Here is an 8,120-nt window from a genome sequence, read left to right on the forward strand (position 1 = left end):
CGCTTTCAAAGCCAAAGTACAATAGTTGATTGACAACAGGTACATAGCCTTTCAAGAAGGAAGCTTGGTGGTAAACGTTAACCTATCGGCCAGATAAGTGTGAAGATCTCAAGGGGTGTCCCCCTACGTTAATGGATCAAGTTTGAAGAAGTCAATTCCCTAAAGCTGACAATCATTTGGTTGTTAATTGCTTTTAAACATTGTTGTTTTCTTTGAATTGGTAAGATTAATGAAATGTTTATGCATCTTTTGAATTAATCCATTCGTATTCACTCGTTTTTCATTTATGTTAAAAACAAAAATACTCATCTCATTCACTTTTTTTTATCAAACCGTTGTATTAACAAAGATTGGAATGAGGATGACGAAAACGAAACACCTGAAATTGTTGTGATATGCTTTTGAAGAAAACCTTACCGATGATGTAAGGCATTGTTTCAAATCCCCAAACACCGGAGAGATAAGGAGTTAGTCCCTAGTCAACCACTTTGAGCCTTGAAGTTAGTATTTCTTTCGGAACTAAAACCCTTAATCTTAACCGGGGGCAGGGTAGTTTGTTCAATTAATCTGACTTTGCATTTAAATTGCAAGAGGAAACATCCCACTTAAAGAGTTTCAACCACACATTACTCTTCGAACACATCTTGAAGTGTCGAAGAAACTGAAAAGTGAAAAATATTATAGTGGTTATTCCTCATCCACCAATAATGTGGCAGTCTCCACCTTTCAAAAAGAAAAGCCTGCTAAGTTAAACACCTCAAAAAATGGCTTAGGCAAAAATCAGGGCATCCCGATGAACCGAAAGCTTCAAAGAAGCGGTCCAGGCAAAATTAGGGATAAAGAAAATCAATCAAAAGAGGTCACCAAGATCCTTAACAAAAACAAAATAAGGAGACTGCCATTTCAAGAAAATGTCATCTTGCATTCTCATTTTCACTTTCGCACCTTCGAAGTCGAATGCGTGTATTGAATTAACTGAACATAGGAATTGGAGATCATCAAGAAGAAGGGGTGGGTAAAAATTAAATTTTGAGCCTTATATCCTTTTGTTTCAAAAAACCGCGAACCAAGCCACATTACAACCCTTAAAAGACCTAATTGAGGTTGGGTTTACTTTGAAAGCATACTACAACAAGGTTGTGTTAAACTGACTCTAAACGATCTTTGTTAATCATTTGATCGCACCAACTTGCATATTATGAATGACTAGATCATCATTGTGTTCTTATCAATGACCCGTTCAATATCAATAAATTTTGATTTCAAAATTTTGCATAAGCACTGCATTAAAATTACCATTTTTTAATGAACAATCTTATTTGCGAGTCAACACTTAGCATCAAAGAAACTTTAACAATATACAGTTGAAGAACTTGATAAAGTGAAAGAAGTCTAGTCAAGGGAAAGTCACTTTGAGTACCAGTCAATCCGAGCTAATCACCCTAAGGGTCATCTAGTCAAGAGTAATTTTCTTTAAGACTCATATTGGGGCAAGCCACCTCATAGCTCAATGAGTCCAACTATCCAAAGGACGGTCAATCAGAAGTCTATCATTCCAAGATTTGGTTAATCAGGGGCAGACCACTGCAAGTTACAAACATTGGGGCAAGCCATCTTGAGATCGTCTCATGTCAAGCTGTTTCAAACTCACTATCAAGGTGAACATTTCCAAAGATCCAACAGACTAGGGCAAGATGAGCCACAGAGGGGAAGAATCTCTTTCTTCATGCTTTCAAATTGCTCAAACAAATTTTGCCACACGTCAACAACTATTGAGTTTAAGATGAGTGCCTGAAAATTATCCTGGCACGATTCTTTCATCCTCCGAAAGGATCCACTTGGCTAAGTTATGGCTGTCAAGCTTGATAGAATTCTCCTTTGACAACATATATCACAAAATATTTGGTTGAGTTCTCGGTGTTGAGGAATCACGACTTCCATAAAAAGCCTTTACAAACTGCCAGTCCACTCAGGTCTCAGCATTTTCATATCATGATCATTCATATATCATGCATAAAAAGAAATTCAAATCATGCATAGCCGAAATGTACTTCGGGCTCATTTTGCATTGACCCAGGTCTTGTTGTTGATCCTATATCCTTTGACCTCTAATTCCAGTTTGTCTTTGGTGCCCTTAAACCATCATCCGGTTTTCACAGTCATTTTCAAGTTCGACTCAGTTGGCAATTTTGTCCATGAGGTTCATTTCCTTTTGGGGATTATCCGATGAATTTCTGGATTACTCCTTCGTTTATTGATGTATTTCCATAACTTGTCTGATGTATTTCCAGATGTTTCCCCACCCATCTGATGTATTCTCAAATATGTCTGTCTTGTATTCTGATGTATTTCCAGAATTTCCTCGATGTATTATCGGATGTGTTTGTATTCTGATGTATTTCCAGAATATCACTTGTAATTCTGATGCATTTCCATAATTTGTTTCTTTTACTCTCTGATGAATTCCCGGACATGTCATTTTTGTTCTGGCACACTTCCAAAATCCCTATGTCATTCCCTAGCATTATTTCAAGCATTATTGGTGTCTTCTAAAATTTATTTGTCACTAGGCATTATTCCAAGCTCAGTTGTTACTATAACTCACTTTAAACCCAATTTTCGTTGGCATCACTGTCACTCTGTTTGTAAATATAATCGTGAAATCCATTAATCCATTAAAAGTTGGCAAAATCCGTTAAAAGTTGGTTGTAATCCATTAATTACGGTCAAAGTCCAATTGTTGTTAGCACTAATCCATTAAAAGCTGGTTGTAATCTATTGCTGACGGTCAAAGTCCAATTGTTGTTGGAAAAATTCGTTAAAAGCTGGTTGTAATCCATTGCTTACGGTGAAAGTCCAATTGTTGTTGGTACCTATCCGTTAAAAGCTGGTTGTAATCCATTGATTACGGTCAAAGTCCAATTGTTGTTGGCACTAATCCTTTAAAAGCTGGTTGTAATCCATTGCTTACGGTCAAAGTCCAATTGTTGTTGGCAAAATTCGTTAAAAGCTGGTTGTAATCCATTGCTTACGGTGAAGTCCAATTGTTGTTGGTACCTATCCGTTAAAAGCTGGTTATAATCCATTGCTTGCGGTCAAAGTCCAATTGTTGTTGGCACGTACAGAGAGTTTGATTATCCTTTATTTCCTGATGGTTCCGTGAAAGTCATGTATGACTCATCATCTTGAGGAATTCCCAGAAGCTTGGAGGTTTTTCGTGTTAGAAAACTCCAATGATGTTGGTTTTGTTTGATTTCTTTGTAAAGAATCATCGTAGCCTTTTGCATAGATGATCTACTTATAAGAAGACTCCCGTTTATCTTTGTTTTGCATAAATTCCCTGTTAGGAATCTCCAAAATCTTTGACCGGATGAATTTTTTGTGAAAAATCTCTAGAATTGTAAGATGTATTCTAAAATGTCAGGTCATGTATAAACCTGTTGATGAAACTTGCTTTGTATGTTTTCCAATATTGTTAGGTCATGTATGAACCTGTTGTTGAAGTTTTCTTTGGGTTTTCTAATGTTGTCAAGTCACGTATGAACCTATTGTTAAAATCTCTATGAAACCTCTAGAATTATCAGGTCATGCATGAACCTGTGGATATACTTTCTTTCAATTTTCCAGTGTCGTTAGGTCATGTATGAACATGTTGATAAAATTCCCTTTGATTTTTTCCCCAAGTGTTGTCAGGTCATGTCTGAACCTGTGAGTGAAACTTTTTTTAAATATCCTAATATTGAGGTCATGCATGAACCTATTAATTAAACTTTCCTTGATTTTCTAGTATTGTCAGGTCATGTCTGAACCTGTTGTTGAAACACTTTGAATTTTCCAACGATGTCAGGTCACGTATTAGCCTGTTGATGAACCTTTCTTTGTTTGTTTTCCAGTATATTCATGTCATGTTTGAACCTGTTGATGGAACCTTTTGGTATCTCCCAGCATTATCAGGTCATGTTTGAACCTGTTATTGAAACTCTTTGAATATCCCAAATGGTCGGGTCATGTATGAACCTATTGATGAAATTCTTTGATTTTTTTCATGTGTTGTCAAGTCCTGTATGAACATGTTGATTAAACTTTCCTTGATATTCAAACTGTCATTAGGTCACGTCTGAACCTGTTGTTCAAACCTTCTTTGTATGTTCCCTAACGCTGCCAGGTCATGTTTGAACCTGTTAATTGAGCACTCTTTGAATATTCAAGTATTTCCAGGTCATGCTTGAACGTGTTGTTGAAAATTCTTTCAATATTCTGGTGTTGTCAGGTCATGTATGAACCTGTTGTTAAAATCTCTTTGGATGTTCCCCAATGTATTTTCCCTAACAAATTGTCATCCCCAATGAGTCATCACCCGTTGCCTTTGACATTTCCTATGAACTACCGCTACCATATTTCCATCGTTTCCCACATGTCTGTTCATCATCCATCATAAAAATCATGTTAGGGTTTACCTTTTCCACAACAAACCAAAAAGAAGTTTGTCAGCTCGTAGCCTAACATACCATTGCATTTAGGGGCGAAATCCGGATCTTCTGTATTTAAATACCTTTCACCCGGATTTCATGAGAATCGTCATCACTCATGATATCTGGTAAAGATATTTAAATAGGGGCAACTGTCATACCCTAAATTTTGCCCCAATTTAATTCATCTTCATTTCAATCATGTGCATATTCATATACATACCTCACTTGGCATTACATTGAATTTTGGGTGTTTAAATGTGTAGAGATTTGTTTTAGATTTCATCACATTTTAATTGTTTTATATTTCATTCTTTTTTTATGTTCTATTTGGTTTACCTTGGTTTTGTTTTTTAAATTCTAGCAAGAAAGTTTTTTGTATTATGTTTAAATAAGTAATGACAAATTAAATTTTCTTTCACAAATTAAGGCATGAATTAAAAAAAATGAAAAATGATGATAATTATAATTTTTTGTTCTACAATTTGTGTTACAATTTGTTTTACAATTATTTTTTTTGGTTTTACAATTTTTTTCCTTCATTTGAATTTAATTGAATCTTTTGTAACATTTATAATTGAATTATTTTTATTTTTATTTTTTAAAATAATTTTAAAAAATATTGTTTATGTTACTTTTTGTCTATATCATAAAAAAATATAACAATTAAAAAAAAAATCTTTAGTTACACATTTGCATTTTTTTACAGCAATTAAATAAAAGGCCCTCAAATGAGCCCAGATCCTGATCCATGACATTCATGAATGTTACCACTGGGCTGTTTTGTTAAACATATATTTCGATTCTGTTCATATCTATATGATTTCATTTTTACTGATCATTAGCCTTATTATTTAATCTTTGAATTAAAATTGATTTATAATGTTATTATTTTGTTAAGCAATTGTATAAGAGATCTTATTTATTTAATTTTGTTCTCTCATATAATTGAGTTACTATGTCTAGTGATCGTTATAATTTCGATTAATTTGGATTAGCCACAGCATCCTTAAATTAATTGAGATTATTTTTTTAAAGTTTTGAGATCACATAAATTAGTAGACATAAAATTGTAATTAATTATACGTGGTATAATGAATTTTATCCTACCGGAATTTTTATTATATTTGTATGATTAATTAGGATAAAATGTCAAAATATTTTCATAACTTGCCCAAACGAATTATGAATTGGTACATAATTTGATAGTTTTATCATAAAATATTAATTTTGGATAGAAAAACAAAATTATATCATGCACGTAAAGTGTGAGGTTTGAAAAATCTATCGCATTTTTTTTAAATCTTATTACATTAAAATTTAGCCCACAGGTAATTCTTATGTTGCAAGATTTATTTTATGGTATGTTTATATTGATAATATATACAATTTGGATAATATTTATGCCTCAAATTTTGACATCGATTTTGTTTATCTTTTTAGCTTCTCAACCTGCTAATTTTTCTGATATCCGATGTGATATTCCCGAGCTCAGAGGAGATAACTATAAGGTGTGGAAGGAAAGAATTCTCCTCCATCTAGGATGGATGGACATAGATTATGCTATTAGGAAAGACGAACCACCTGCAATTACAGATGAAAGTACTCCAACTGCAATTGCACTATATGAGCGGTGTGAGAGATCCAACTGACTCAGTGTGATGTTCATTAAGAATAAGGTCACAGGTGGAATCCGTGGTTCTGTCGATCAGCATGAGAATGTCTGTGATTTGCTGAAATCCATTGACGATCAGTTCGTCACTTCTGAAAAGGCTTTGGCAAGCACATTAATTATGAAATTTTCCTCCTACTGACTCACCAGTGTTAAAGGTGTGCGTGAGCACATAATGAAAATGCGTGACATTTCAGCTCAACTTAAGAAACTTGAGGTTGATATGTCTGACTCCTTCCTGGTGCACTATATTCTGAACTCTCTTCCGTCTGAGTATGGGCCTTTCAAGATCTCTTACAATACACATAAAGATAAATGGTCAATCAATGAATTAATGACCATGTGTGTTCAGGAAGAAGAAAGGCTTGTAATGGAACAGAGTGAGAGTGCATTGCTGACAAGCACTCGCGGGAAGAACAGAGCTTTCAAAACTGACAAGTCACAAGCCAATCAGAAAGGGAAATTCAAAATACCACCGCAAGGTGATATCAAGAAAGAAGCAAAGTGTTACTTCTGTAAAAAGGGAGGACACATGAAGAAGGAATGCCCTGGATTCAAAGAATGGCTTGAGAAGAAAGGTAATTTATTCTCATTTGTTTGTTATGAATCTAATATGACCGATGTTAATATTAATACCTGGTGGATTGATTCTGGATCAACAATCCATATAACAAATTCCTTACAAGGTATGCAAAACCTAAGGAAGCCAGTGGGAAGTGAGCGGACTGTCCTATCAGGAAGCAGGATGGGCTCACATGTGGAAGCTATTGGAACTTGCAATTAATTTTGAATAATGGTTTTGTTTTGAAATTAGAAAGGACCTTTTATGTATCAAGTTTCTCACGAAACTTGATTTCAGTTTCTAGACTTGTACCTTTTGGATATTCCTTTAATTTTAAAGACACCTTGTTTGAATTATTTTATAATTTGGAATGTGTTGAGAATGGTATATTGTCTGATGGTATTTATCGTATTAATTTACAAATCGAATCCATTTATAGTTCAATGCATGTTCAAACTGGCACTAAGCGGTGTAACATTAATGAGAATTCTTCTATGTTATGGCATCGGAGATTAGGACATATCTCCATAGAGAGAATTAAAAGGTTAGTAAAAGATGGGGTACTTAATACTCTAGATTTTGCTGACCTTGAAACTTGTGTTGACTGCATTAAGGGAAAGCAGACTAACATGTCTAAGAAAGGTGCCAATAGAAGTTCAAGTATATTAGAAATAATTCATACAAACATATGTTGTCCTGATATGGATGCACGTGGTCAGAAATATTTCATCACTTTCATAGATGATTACTCACGATATATGAATATTTATTTGCTTAACAATAAATATGAAGCATTGGATGCCTTCAAAGTCTTTAAGGCTGAAGTTGAGAACTAGTGTGGAAAACAGATAAAGATAGTGAGATCAGATCGGGGTGGTGAATACTATGGTAGATACACTGAGAGTGGACAAGCACCTGGTCCATTTGCTAAGTTTCTTCAAGAACATGGGATTGTTTCCCAATACACCATGCCCGGTTCTCCGAACCAAAATGGTGTTGCAGAAAAAAGAAATCGAACATTATTGAACATGGTGCGGAGTATGCTTAGCAACTCTAATCTTCCTAAATCATTATGGAATGAAGCACTAAATACGGATGTGTATATTCTAAATCGGGTTCCATCCAAGGCTGTCCCAAAGACACCATTTGAGTTATTTAAAGGATGGAAGCCGAGTTTACGACATATGCGCGTTTAGGGATGTCCGTCTGAGGTAAGGATTTATAACCCACAAGAAAAGAAACTAGATCCGAGGACCATTAGTGGGTATTTCATTGGATATGCCGAAAGGTCTAAAGGTTATAGATTTTATTGTCCGTCTCATAGAACTAGGATTGTGGAGTCAAGAAATGAAAAGTTTCTTGAAAATCATTTGACTAGTGGGAGTGATCAAATCAAAAATTCAATTTCTGTGCATGA

This window comes from Lathyrus oleraceus, chromosome 1, assembly GCF_024323335.1.
Source record: "Lathyrus oleraceus cultivar Zhongwan6 chromosome 1, CAAS_Psat_ZW6_1.0, whole genome shotgun sequence".
In the NCBI taxonomy this organism is placed as follows: Eukaryota; Viridiplantae; Streptophyta; class Magnoliopsida; order Fabales; family Fabaceae; genus Lathyrus; species Lathyrus oleraceus.